The 15,059-nt window shown below is 34.3% G+C and overlaps 1 protein-coding gene across 6 annotated transcripts in view; it reads left to right on the top strand.

Annotated features, from left to right (window-relative positions):
* Positions 1–382: 382 nt before the first annotated feature.
* The window catches only part of LOC124400374 (citron Rho-interacting kinase), a 64,918-nt gene continuing 50,241 nt past the window's right edge, over positions 383–15,059 (top strand). For all 6 annotated transcript variants that reach the window (XM_046872158.1, XM_046872161.1, XM_046872162.1 and 3 more), the window contains exon 1: positions 383–694. The gene's annotated coding sequence lies outside the window, so the exon portion shown is untranslated. The remainder of the gene's footprint in view (positions 695–15,059) is intronic.

A 15,059-nucleotide genomic window follows, 5' to 3' on the forward strand; every position in this document is an offset into this window, starting at 1 on the left:
ATATATAATTTGCATTCTGAGATGATTTTATAATTTGTCTAGTTATTACAGAATTAGTAATTTTTGTATTATCAGTACATTTATTAGTACATATAAGTACATATTACATTAAGTCAAGCAATATATATATTTTTTTAAAGAAATGTTCAGAATGCAACTTTCTGCCTCCAAATGGAGACTCTAGTTTGCATAGCAATGAACAAGAACCACTGAGTTTAGGCAGTGACTCAGTTGCTATGTAGAGCTACTGCAGTGAAGGGGGAGTGTGTGTGTGTGTGTGTGTGTGTGTGTGTGTGTGTATGTGTGTGTGTGTGTGTGTGTGTGAGAGAGAGAGAGAGAGAGAGAGAGAGAGAGAGAGAGAGAGCGCGCGAGAGAGAAAACATCGTGCGAGAGTATATGAGGAAGAGAGGGAGTGCTTTGCCAAGCTCACTGTGTGAGTGTGTGTCTGAGGTGCTTGTGAGTGTGATTTGCTGCTCTACTCCAGGATGCTGTTTCCATCTTTGTTCCTCACTTGCAGCACATCTCTTAATCTTACTCAGCAACACTGCACTCTGCTCTAAAGATGATTCCCCTGCATACATCCAAACATAAACCCATTTCACTGCCTATGGACATCCAAGAAGCCACACCACTGGGCATGCTTCCTGAGGACCTGCCCTCTTTGAAGTGGAACCTCAGTCAGTAGTCTTCGCAAGTGAGTATTAGACGGGAAATAGAGTCTGACTGCAAGGCACAATCAATTGCTAGTCAGCTGCATATATGCCCAAGTGTACTCTGCATGCAATAGAAAAAGTGTTTGTGTGAGGGAGAGCAAGAGAGACAGTGAGAGCATTTATTTTCCTGATTACTGTGACTTCAAGTATGTGTACACTAAAATCAGTCATAAGAATTCACATATGACATGACATACAAAAAGTTATGAAATGGTACGTCTCCATTCTCCATTTGTTTCCATTCATATCAAATTAAATGGAATTGCTTATGCTTATTAGAAGTAGTTAGTTCTGTGTGCAATTCAGTTGTTGCATTTTGTTCAGCAGAAAAGACAGTGGGTGCTTGCAGTGTTGGAAAGTGTTGGTTGTCACGACATTGAACTCTTAATCAAATTACTTATTCATTTATAACTTATACATGGATTTACTCCATTTTGTTTCTGTGACACACAGAACAGAATATCATCCTTGTTTGTAATTTTTTTAATTTCCTCATTGTTACTTTGACATTTAGATATTTCAAGAGCTCAATCATAGAAATAGTAGCTGGCTGGGTGTGATGTAATGGCTGGATGCCTGTGGCGTATGCTGAGATGGAAAAGTACTATGTGGGTGTAGAAGCATGTATCAGAAAAAGAGCAGAATGAAGAGATAGTGGATGGAACTTATTTCTATGGAAACAGCACATCTCCAGCTCCTCAACTTGCCCAGGTGCTTATTATAGCTACAGGTAAAGGGGCAAGTTGCATCAGATCAGAAAATGCCAACAATTACATCTCACACTACCGCCCCCCCCCCCCCCACCCCCAAGTAGATTGTCAAATGTGTAATAGAAACAGCTGACCAATGAAGTGTAGTATGAGGAAGCATACCCTAATTGATCACTGCTACTACTAGTTAATTTAATTCATGTGAAACTTTGTGCAGTCATACACAGCTCAATGTGTGCTTTAATCTGTATAAAAATCTGTGAGATGAAGCAGAAGGCAGCCTGGCATTTCCACTGCGCCACATCAGTGCATGTTATTAGGAGTCGTGAGGAGCTTGCAGCTTTCAATAATCCCGAGTGCTTTTCTGTGTGCTCCATTACAAGCGCAAAACAACCTGCCTTTAAAATGCCCCCCCTGTCACCTAAATCTTACTGTATATTCCGAGTTTTCATTCTATATCTGTCAATAGGGTTCTTTTCTTGGAGTCGTGACTGAAACAAAAAAAAAAAAAAATGCTCATGACGCTTCGTGACCATGGATACGGTCGATGGACAAGAGTGAACCAGACACCACGCGCAGTAGGAATATATGAAAAGCTATTAGGGTCAATCAACGTGGAATTATGTGAACAATACCTTTCATATTAACATAACTAATATTAGGATGGTAATCCTTCACATGTGTACAATCAGGTTTAGTTGTTACATTTGCCTTATACATCATTTTACCTCACACCTAAATTTGTTTTCAAATTTTATTAAAAGAAATATGGTTCTATCAGCAATCCACATAAATATTCCTCTCGGGAGCTGGAGATTTCCCACAACTTTTTTATACAATAACATTTTGAACATAACATTTTTTTTAAAAGTATTTTATATATTTTTTACACTGTAGAGTGGTGAGCCAAAAGGGTCATGATGCAATAACTGCATTAATGCAGCTGCTGCTTGAACATCTCGAAAGCTGTATGTTTATTTTAACTTTTCAATATTTATTTATTTTTTTAATTCACAACCCTTAACTAATACTTAGTTAAAACGTGTAACCCTTTGCAAAGCTCTAACTCAAACCCCAACCCTACCCCTAACCCTATGGGAAAGTGTATAGTGTGAGGTAGAATTGCACAGATTCAGTACCCTTAATTGGCTCTTTCAATCACCTTAGTCTGTAATACATAATCTGCCTAGCACCTAGGGTGTGTTAGCAAGTGGTAAACTGCTGATGGCGATGAAAAAAAATCTGAAAGATCCGCCTCCATTTTGTGGTAGTTCGAGTGAACACCAGGAAGAAAAAAAAGATTAGGCATCCTATCCAGCAGATACAGAGTTGATTAGTTCATTTTCAAAGAGAAATTGTGAAACAATTTTAACCTTAAAGTATTAAGGTTACTGTGAATAACATCTAATTTAAAGTTGTATACCATCAAGCTGATCTTGATGAGTAAATACAAAAGTTCATTGAGGTAAACAAAGCAAATGATACTGTAACTCTTTAATGACTAAAGGGGGAGATAAATTTTGACATACATAACAAAACCTATGCATTTATGTAATTAACAATAATTTTTTGGAGTTTTAGTAAAAATGCTATTGACAATGTTGAGCAGCCATTATAATGCCTTGTTGGAGACATGTGGTATAATCAATTAGAAACATAAATCATTGTATAAATAGATAATAGGAATACTGTTTAGAAAAAATATTAATTAATTTTTTTAATTTCTTTAATTTTTTTTATTTTAAGTGTGAAAGTCACAGTGTTGTCACAGTTAGATTCTGTGTATGTAACTCATTTTCATATACTGTATTGAGTAAATTGAGTATATGATTGTAATTGGGAAAAAAATTTTGTTTAATTGAAATTCATTTATTGTATCATGTAACTTATCATATTATACACAAGAGTCCACACCCTAAGATGAAGATTGAGTTATATGATATTGATTTGCCTGTTTTATTGTGGGCCAGATTTTTTTGTATGCAACTGAACTCTTCTGGTGGAAAGAAGGTGAGCCAACTGTTGTAATTCATGAAGTCATTAGACGTTTCCAGTGAATTTTTTAAGTGATACCACTGTATCACTTAAACAATGCACTGCATTTTACTTGACCCCTAAAGGCACCCTTCTGATAGTATGTCTTTTTCCTTTTACTCCTAAAGTCAGCTTGAACACATTTTTGTTGCTTTACCATTTTTACCAGTTATATATATATATATATATATATATATATATATATATATATATATATATATATATATATATACACACCAACCATATGTATATGTATATGTACATATGGTTGGTATATATATATATGTGTGTGTGTATATTACATATATATATATATATATATATATATATATATATATATATATATATATATATATATATATATACACACACACACACACACACACACACAACCAGGGCTTATAACCACCGATCAGGCATAACATTATGATCGCCTGCTTAATATTGTGTTGGTCCCCCTTTTGCTGCCAAAACAGTCCTGACCCATCAAAAATTAACAGCATTAACTTAAACAATGAGCTACAGTAGCTCATCTGTTGGGCGGACTAGCAGTGGCTTCACTTTACATCCATTCATTCCATTGAAAAATCAGCTCAATGAGGCACATACAGCATCAATAGTTTATATGCAAAATGGTTACACATGTTTTGCTTGTAATTCAACACTCAGTAGTTTTGGGCCAATTATATCTTGAGCTAGCAATTTTATTTAACATTTCCTTGCAAAAATGTACCAGATCTGTAAAATTATAAGGGGATCTCCTCTCTCAAGTCATTCCACTGGTTTTTGGTGGAATTCAATCTTGGCTCTGACTGGAAATTGCAAAACGTTGAGCTTCTCCTACTAAAAAAAGAAATTAGATCAATTTTCTGGAGCTACACATGATTCCTTGTATTTTGACAGGCAGTCCAAGCAGGAGAAAAGCAGCCCTTATTGTACAATGCTGTCAGTATTATCCATTGCTGTGTGGGTATGGTGCTAAATGGGTGGAGCTACTTTTTTTTGTCCAGCACTTTAACAATGATGCCCAGATAGTTTTATTTTCCTTACTCAGACCATAACATATTTTGGTTTATGTTATTTATGAGATTTTATGTGTGTCAAGAAAATTTTAGGAGACAGTGATACAGAAAAGTAAACACCTTAGTTTAAAAATACAGTGTTCTGTTGAGCTTACATTCACTATAAAGAACATTGGTAAACCAGCTCCTGAAGGCGCTCATATTTTATATGTTATGAGTGACAGATGTTCAAGCTAAACTGGTTTACATTTATTGAGATGGAGAAATGTTAACTTTCATTTGGACATCAAAAAATATAAAATAACAACAGACACTATCATAAAGCACTTTAAAGAATTTAAATGCAGATTCTTATTAAGCAAGCCAAAGGTGACAAGAGCAAATAAAAATTTCCTAAGATAACATTAAATATTGGGTATGGTCTTGTATTATTTCTTATTTAATATAGTCTGTATCCAGGAGAGATTATTTTTTTAAAGGGAGAAGTGAGACTTCATAGTTCATTCATAGTGCCTTGTATGTTATAATGTGCAAATTAAAAAACTGTAATTTCTGAGTTAAACGCATTAAATTAAATTAAATTAAATTAAATTAAATTAAATTAAAATTTAACTGTTTTATCTGCATTTTTGGCTTTTACAAGTTCTAGACCTTAAATTATGAGTTACAATAACCTCAAATTCTACATTAGACATACAGTACGTTGTTTTTGGAAAATACTTTGTCTTTTTGGTAACTTAAACATGTGCAATTTTTTTTACGTTTTAAGAATCAAATCATTAGTTTTACCTTCTAAGGTCAACATTTCAATTTAGTTTTACCTTTCAGGAGGTGTATACAATGTGCCATTGTCTGCTCCGATGGCCACAGGGTCTTGCCATATGTGAATGACTGTCTCTTGTATACCAGATGAAGTCCACAAGCCTGTCAGCATGTTAAAGTCCACTCATACCACATTGTATAGTTGTATTTCTCCTTGACGTAGCTGGACAGCTTTCTGGGACAGGTTGTTGTAGCCCATGACTTGCCTCACCACCTGTTACATGCCTTTCTTGCTTTTCTACATTTATACATCCGAATTTAGGCTTTTTTTGTGTTTGCAGGTTTAGACAAAGGGACTAATTAGTAGCTATACCAAAACCAAATCTTAATGATCAAAACCTACTTTAAAATAATTATTACATTTTACATTACATTTGCGGCATTTGGCAGACGCCCTTATCCAGAGCGACTTACAACTGAGCAGCGGAGGGTTTTAGGGCTTTGCTCAAGGGCCCAGCAGTGGCAGCTTGGTGGTGGTGGGATTTGAACCTGTGATCTTCTGATCCAAAGCCCAATGCCTTAACATTACATTATTGTAAGCCCAATGCCTTATTACATGTGCATAGTACATAAAATACTCTTTCTTATAATTTAAAGCAGTGGCATTAAACATTTCCATTTACAAGAGGTTGAAATATGAATAGAGGTCTTGTGTAAAAAGCACAACAATAAAAAACCTCTTTCTTGGTGGGTCCAAATGGGGGATCAGTGTCCAGATTTTAACAACAAAAAAAAAAAACAGGTAAAATGTCAACTCACAAATACTCCACAGGTTTATTAAAGGTTTATTTAATTTTGTGATGCAAATAATTCAAATATACAAAATTCTTTTGAAATGCTTTTGCCAGCTTCCAAATGGCATGGTTGTTTTGAGTAGTGAGATTCTTTGAAATGCTCTAGAGATACAGTATGTGCTGCCACTATGTGCAGCAAATAACAAAAAGTAATTTGTCACACAAGCACTTCAGCAGAAAATATGTGAAAGTTTAATTATATATATTTGTTTTATATTTAAGCGGTATTTCCTGCAGTTGTTCACTAATGTAAAGAAAGTTTTGAATAACTTCCAATTTATTAGTGGAATTGTTCTTGATTCTTACCACCCTCTGACAACTTATTACGTAAGCATACACATTAGTGTCAATTTTGAAAATGCATGTAACCCAGGTGCTTTCAAACTTCTTTCCTGATCCATTTTCCTAAAAGAGAACCATACAAGTAGTGTACAATGTTTTATTAATTAGCTTTAACAAATTATTAGACATGTAGAAGATGCAGCAATAATAAAAATAATACATGACAATAATAATGACAATTTAAAATGAAAAGCATGGCAGAGCTCTTTAGAGTGTTTAAAGCTTCTGTATATAATATCATTTTACATTTTACAGTTTGAATGGTGACAAAGATAAAAAAACACTATTTTAAAGATCATTAATTAGACAGTAAATAATGACTAATAACTGTATGTGTAATGACTAGTTGTGGATTTGTTTGCTATTACCAGCTGTTTATAATCCCTTTATTGGTTATGTTATTTTGTTTATAGCACTTTACACTTAGTAATGGCTAAAAATAAAAGGCACTAATAGCTTGTATTGTGCAAAGTACACACTTTATATGTGCTCAATGTGTGAATGTATAGCTTATAAGTATGAGTTAAATGTAGAACATGTTCCCTGTTCTAAAGTATACATTTGTTGTTTTCCAAGAAGAGAAAAGACATATAGAAATATTGCGGTAAACAATTCAGCCTTGTTGTTCAGTCTTTGCTGTTCATTCAGGTGCTGCTCAAGAATAGGCAAAGGCAATTAAGCCTTAAACACATTGTATCATTGGTTGGCAATTTGGGTGAGCAAGGCCTTCTCTGCTGGCCTAAACTATTAGCATAACCGACTTCTAACTGACCCAATAGTCTATTCGTTTCATTTCATAGCTTTTTCTTTTTTCTTTCTGTTGTTTTTTTTTTTTTTTTTGGAGTTTCTATCCAGTCAGATTTAAGCCATCACATCACGTGTTAAAAAAATCACACACAGCAGAGAAAACCCAAAGTTTTTTAAAAGGTTAATGAAAATCGCTTTTGCTAGAGATAATGTATGCAGGCGGTGCAGCGTTGGCTGCAGTGAAAGGAGACTTTGTTGAACTGTGTTTATTTGGTTTCTTGCTTCAATAATGACATTCATTCTCAGTGCATGAGATACCTGTCTGTGATGCAGTGCTCTGTTATACTGCATTTCTCTATAATATTGATGGGTTCTATAGCTGTGGTTTTATGATGATTGTATCAGGAGGTGGAGTGATTCAGGTACTTTAAGAGACCACTGAAGATCTGGGTGTGAAATGCAAATCCTGACACTGCATTGCACCATTTTGAATGTCAATTCAATTCAAATCAAATCATTTTTATTTGTGTAGCACTTCCAACAATGGACAATGTCTCAAAGCAGCTTTACACAGATAATGTGGTAAGGAAGAATTAGTAACATGGTGCTTTATAAGTGTAAGTTTGTCCCTAATGAGCAAGCTGGTGGCTACTATGGCATGGAAAAACTCCCTGAGACCAGATTTAAGAGGGAAGCCAACTTCATCTGGGTAGCACTGAATGTCCATTTATTACAGCTAAATGATGTGGAGGTGTCTAGTAATGGTGATCAAATGAAAACTGTAGTCCTGAGTCAGTGTAGCAGACTGTTCACATTACAGTCCAAATCCATCCTCAAAGCTCCTGTGTTACTCCAGAATTTCATGGCTCCCCAGGCCATTGATGAGAAACTATCTCTAGCTGCACAGAGTGGCCTCCAATCGAGGAAATCACCATCCAGAGTCAGGCCGGGATCAAGCGGGCAGATCTGAGAAGAAGAAAGGGACAGAAACAGTGATCACAGATACCTCAGGAGCATGATTAACTCGACAGAGAGAGAAAGAGAGAGAGAGAGAGAGAGAGAGAGAGAGAAAGAGGATGACATGAAGAGAAATATATGGGTTATTGAGTATCCTTATTGTTGTATAAAACTTAAGGACACTGTGCAGTTGGGGGCAAGATTAGCTACTGTATGGCAGCATAACTAAAAGGGAGAGTCAGAAGGTAACACAGACATGAGGTATCTCTGGGATAAGAGTCGGCCTTCGACATCATTTTCAACAAACCTAAGTGAACGCATGAGAGTGAGGGGAGATAAATCTCTGCCCCCTGCTTTTTTAAGCCTGCAAAACAAATAGTCAGCATATATTTTGATCTAAGTAGGCATGGGAGATCATAATTGTATTGAAGTTCACTCAGATACTGTGACGTGAGACTGTTAACAGGGGAGATGTCATATTTTCTAGATCTAGCTCTTGTTGCTGCATTCTGGACAAACTGAAGCTTATTTATGCACTTACCTGAACACTAGTAGTCTAATCTAGATTTAACAAAAGCATAAACTAGTTTTTCTGCATCCTGTAACAACACGTGAAGCGGAGAGGTATAGTGCTCCTGTCAGCGAGCCTTAGCTTTAGCTTTGGATTTGCAAATATGCCGGCAAGTCATGCTGTGAGGGCTTTAATGCCAGAGTTTGGGGAAAGCTAACTCCACCTAGGGCACCCAGACTTTCCCCTGTAGGCTTTCATGGCCTTCACTCACTGCTTTAAAACAGGGAATAAAGAGCTCTTCCAAAAAGACAAAAGACAAATGCAGCTGACTGAAAGTAGAGAAATGGGTCCTGCCATTAAGGGTGTATCTAATGGATATCTTTATTAATCTAATTTAAATCCACAAATTTATGTTCTGTTGATTTAGTATGATGCTTGACATCTTAATGTATCATTACACTTCAAGGAATATTTTAATTAGAGTAATCAGAAACTCAGAGGCAAAGGCAATGTGGGGGAACAAGCAAGTTGTAGTTATTGTACAGTTGTATTGTATAGATTTATATGTATTCGTGTTTTTAATTCATTCACTGAATCATTCATTTCTTAAATTTTTATCTCTCCCTTTCCAGTCCATTACCATTTTGGTGTTTCTAAGGATTTTGAGGAATATAGAATTGTGGGTTTCAGTATTTTTTGGATTGGTTTTAAAGACTAGGGCCATAGCGTTTCAGTAACGATTTTTTAGTTCACTCTATTTGTGTTTCTCAGTCAGGTGAGTGGGCTGTGTGCACACACAAATTGATTAGTTTTGTTGAATTCACAAGCTCTGTATCCCAGATCATCCCAGAGGGTTACATTTCCCCTGCTTTCAGTGTTTTTTCTATTATTCAGTGGTTTTTGTAAAGTTATTTGAAAAGATTACTGCTAATTGTCTAAACTAATCTCACAACAGCAATAGGATAGTTTTCATAATGACGAAACTAGCATGATTTAACATGAGCACATACCAAGCTTAAGTGCACACAGCATGCACCTGACTGAGAAACACAAATTAAGTAAACTAAGAAATTGTTATACTGCTACACTTACAGTATACAAAATATATTCCAACACATAAAGCCCTAGGCCTTGAAGCCAACACAAAACAAGAAAATCGAAACAAGAGAGAGAGAGAGAGAGAGAGAGAGAGAGAGAGAGAGAGAAATCATAAATAAAATGAAATTTAAAATAAATTCCCCCACACTACCACAGCAGAAAAAATAACACAAAAAATGTAAGATTGAATTAAATCTAAATAAATTCCACAAATTTCATTTTAGTGGTTGTTGATGTAGGCACTCCAGGCTCGATTACCTTTTCCAGACAGCTGCAGGAATGCAGGCCATAACCTTTTCCAGAGAGGCCATCCTCTTCACAGCAAGACAAACTGTAAGGCTTCTGAAACCAGTTTAGCCTTCAGACCTAGCAGATAAAGTACAATAGGCTCCTATACCAACTTTGGAAGATACTAATGGTTACCTGGAGTATAAGAAGGCAGCCCAACAATATAGATTTGCAGAAGATATCTGGATTTTCAGGGAGAAGAATAAAGACATACAAGTGCACATTCTCATCATTTAGATAATCATCAGTATTGTCTTCCAATGGCTGATTATTAGCTAAAGAATGAGTATATTGACGTCTCTGACACCTCTATGCAGAAGGGTGGGATTGAAAATTAACCAGTGTGCATTAGTACATACTGACACAACTGATGTGGGGCATGAGAAAGAAGAGGATGCCTGACATTGTTGTGGCTGGACCTCATCAATGTATATGGATATAATCTGGTGAAGAGAGCACTAGGGAGCAGTCAGAGTGGTAACAGCTGAAGAAAGGGATCCTCATTGCGTTTCATTTACATTTCACTTTTTTAGGAAGCACTGAGATACCTTCAGTTACTGAGAAGCCTAAAAACAGCATCAAGGAAACAAGAGGCATGGTCTGAATGATGCTTCAATTTGTCCCAAACCCACAAAGTGATGAGTGAATGTCACTAACACTGGATATATATCTTCAGCAAGCAAATGCTTTTGTAAAAAATGTAACTCAACTCACCATAATGGAGAATCGGAAGAAGTTTAATTCATCAATGCATAGAAAACCACAGATCATGAAAGTCAATAAAATAGAAAATAAATAAAAGGTTTATAGTCTGTTTGTGTGTCCAAAATGATCCACCGGCCCAGTAAGGGTCTATAGCCCAGTGTTTGGGGACTTCTGCTGTAGAATATATGTTACTTGAACACAATCAATGGCCTGATCACTCATAGCTATAGTTTTGTTAGCTAGTTAAGTATTAACTTAGTAAATTATTATATAGTCCCCACTTTAATGCTCTTAAACCTTACCAAACAAACAAATTCAGATTCATAACCAATTTATATTAATTATATATTTTTTTGCATTTATTAATTGTAATTAAACCTTATTACACATTCCCTCCTTAAATGCTAATTTAAAGGATAGGAGTGTATAAAACCAGCACAGCAGACCAAATCATCAAAAGGCTAGTACTAATAGAGTGCAAAGTTTACAAGTTGCATCCCAGGGAGAGACAGCGAGAAAGTCGTCAACACTGTTTACAAGACAAACTATACACGATTGGGGATGCGAAGAAAGTACTCAATAAACAGGAAGGGGAATACGTTGAGGGCAGGCAGAGCTGCACAGGGTGAAATGCACTGGCAAGTCTGAGATGGGTGCAGTGTTCAAAAGTTTTAAAACAGTCTGTTATTGTTTTTGAGACACAAGCATTTCCCTTATGTGTATAAGCAACAAACTAGGTAATATAATGGTATAAATATTTATTTTGACCAAACAAATATATAAATGTAAAGATGTAAACAATGTTTATTAAATTTCAATATTTTTTTCTGGTCTTGCGATCCAGTTAATCACAGAGTAGATCAATAGAATTTAGTTTCAGTGACTGGGCAGGTCATTCCATTATAGATAACACTTCATCTGACTGTTGCTCTTTAAATAACAGTTAAAGATCTTAAATGTATTCTTCAGTTTGTTGTCTTATTGTATTATGAAGTTCTCTGTCTTACATAAGCTTTCTGTTTTGTTGCCAAAAATGTCAAATTTGGACTAATCTGTCTGGAGAATTTTTTTCCAGTCATTCACTAGAATTATCATCACCTTAGGTGTGCATCAACACATAACAATCTTGATACAGGGAACCCAGCTGTAAATGTTTTGTTCGGAAAACGTTATGATAACATTAGCAGACAGTAATGTTAGTAATGTTTTTAGCGGATAGTTTTATTTTTGTTCCCGAAAAGTTCTCCTAAAATTCAAGATAACATTCTTTAAGAGTAATGAGTATAATTTGAGAGTAAAATTTAATTGAGTTCATTTTTTAAAATCAGAATAGACAAGGAAATATAAATCTCAAACTAATTTCAATTGCAGGAACTTACAAAATAAAGTACAATAAAATAATAAATAAATAAATAAATAAATAAATAAATACACAAAACAAAACAAAACAAAACAAAACAAAACTAAATTAAATTAAATTAAATTAAATTAAATTAAATTAAATTAAAGAAAAACACTGCCCCAGCTAGCAGGGAAAGTTTCCAGAACTTTAGCTAACATTCTGTTCAAGTTTGGTTAATGTTTGAAAGAAAACAATTACATTTAATGTTGAAGTAATGTTTTAAGGATGTTTTCAAATGCATTTCAAATAATGTTAAGCTTAAACAATAATATAAAATTTCACTGTAAAATTTCATAATTATTTGGAGGATGTTCTTAAGGTAACAGATTATACAATATTCTTAATAAAACGTTGGCACACTATTTCTTCTTAACAAAGGAAAAACATTATTTCAGCCATATTAGGAAAACCTTATAAGGATATCATTGAGGCCTGAGATGACGGAAGTATATACATTCGTGGGGGCCTCAAGTACTTGGATCCACAAAAATGATCTTTCAGCGTGATTTCACTGTAACGACCCTGCATAGGACAGATCTAATGACTGCTGAAAAAAAACTGTATAAGAAGAGTCTGTTTTATACTGTAAAATTTGCTGTAAAAATAATGACCACATTCTGAAAGTAACATGCTGTTTTTTCATTAAAACTGTAAAATCCTGTTTAAATCAATGCATTCTGAGTAATTTTGTTGTTTTCAAGTTAGTAGCCTACTGCAGTATACTGCGAATTAACAACGTTCAGAGTTGACATTTCGAGACTGTGTCTGAAATCACACCCTACACCCTTATTCACTATATCCTACATTAGTTTACAAGTATAGTGCACCTGACAGAGTAAATGAAAATAAATAAGCTGTTAACAAGCAGAATCACTGAAGGAATGAACAAAAAAACACTACAACTGACACACAACCACAGCCTTAGAAGAAATAGACTAAATAAACCAGAGAATGATCATACAATTTTAAAAAGAGCATCAACAGCTAAACTTACTACAGTTTGTCTTTTTTTCTATAGTTTATTGGTTTTATTTAATATTACAATTTTGGAGATTTGTGTTTGCTTTATTTACAACAAAAACCTTAAGCGTGATAGCACTATTTAGACACAAGAGTAAGCACATTAAACTCAACAATGGTGGCTATTATTAAAAAAAAAAGTTCATGCCACAATGCATGCTGGGTGCTTGTGTAGTACAAAATTTCCAGCATGCTTGTTATGACTTTTTATTTGACTGTTTTGTGATGATTAGAGTTGATTTGTTTTTTCTCTCAATTTTTGATTTTCACCAATGTTAAGATTCATACGCTGATTGTTGAAGTCTGTGTGTGTTTATTTGCTGTAGTTCAAAACTTTTATTTGTGAGTGGTGATCAGGTCTATTTAAAAAAATAATTATTGCTGCAGTGTTAATGTAATTGTTTATTAGCAATAATTCATACATTTAATCAGATTAAACAGAGAGTGAGGACTGTGAAGTAGACTAGTTCAGGAGGATCTTAAAATTATAAAAATGTAGTCAGCTTTAACCAGAGTTTCCTTTTGCTTTTCTTGCAACTAATGACATTACCCAAAAAAAAAACCAAGTTACGAATGCTAAGGTTCAAGAGCCCATCTAGAGCAAACACTGATCTCTATTATGGTGATTTCAAATGAAAGTGCAACACCTAAAATCTGAATAAGAACTTTTGTATGGAAATAAAGTTACACTGGGTAATAATAAGTAAAGCTTTAAACAAAATAAACTAAATAAAAACAGAATGATTAAACAACCCCAAAAACAGCATTACCAGCTTAATTTATTATACTTATATTGATCACATATTCACTTATAACTTATAATAGTTTGACTTTAATTCTGTCGAATTTCTACAAAACATTTATTGAAACCTAACAGGGATTTATATTATATTGAAAATGTTTCGTTTGACCTTACTTTTTTTTTTAGATCAGTGGTTGCTTTAGTTGGGCTATTGACCCTTGATTCTTCAATTTTTTTTTGTCAGGCTGTTGTAAATGTGTTTGTAATGCACATTTGCTATGACAAGAATAGTCAACTAATTAATTTCTTATTCTTCATTAAAGTATTAAGTCTTAAAAGTAATTCGACAAAACTATTAAATATCATTTAATCATTTCATGCACAAAACCTTTAGCACTATAGCAAACATAAAAAATCAGCTCATGAAACTCAAGAAGGGTGATTATTAAAAATCTTTCATGCTGGTATGCATGCTGGGTGCCAGAATAGTACAATATTCCCAACATGCATTGCAGTATGATTAAATTATCCAGCTGAATGTGTTTTTTCATTTGTTTTACGCTATTTGATTTATGACTTTTTACTAGACTGTTTCATGGTGATCTGATCTGATCTGATCTTATCTGATCTGATCTGATCTGATCTGATCTGATCTATTTTGTTTTGCTTTGTTTCGTTCCAAAAACTAATTTTAAAAGGTCAAGGTTCAAAAGTAACACTAAAGCAAACACTGATCTCTGTTATGGTGACTTCAAATGAAAGTAAACATAAACACCTAAAATCTCAATTAGAGCTTTAAATAAGTAAAGCTGGTAATGCTGTTTTGGAGATTCTTGTGCTTGTTCACAGGTGTTTATTTATTTCTCATGTAATTATTCACTTCATTATATCAATGACTTCATCACTGTTTCAGTGTTACTTCAACACTGGTGTGTGGTATTAAAGGGTTTAAATGTGTGAAATGAAAAAAAAACACTATGAAATGTACTTTAACAGTAATTTACAGTAAGTTTAATTTACAGCAGTAAACTGTAAAAAACATCAACAGTATATTATTTGCAACCCTGCTGCCAGTAGTTTAACGTAAAATAAAAAAAAAAAACAGCAAAAAACTGTAAAACCTACAGTAAACTGTAAAACAGTCAAATTCCT

The sequence above is a fragment of the Silurus meridionalis genome, chromosome 17, assembly GCF_014805685.1.
Source record: "Silurus meridionalis isolate SWU-2019-XX chromosome 17, ASM1480568v1, whole genome shotgun sequence".
NCBI lineage: Eukaryota > Metazoa > Chordata > Actinopteri > Siluriformes > Siluridae > Silurus > Silurus meridionalis.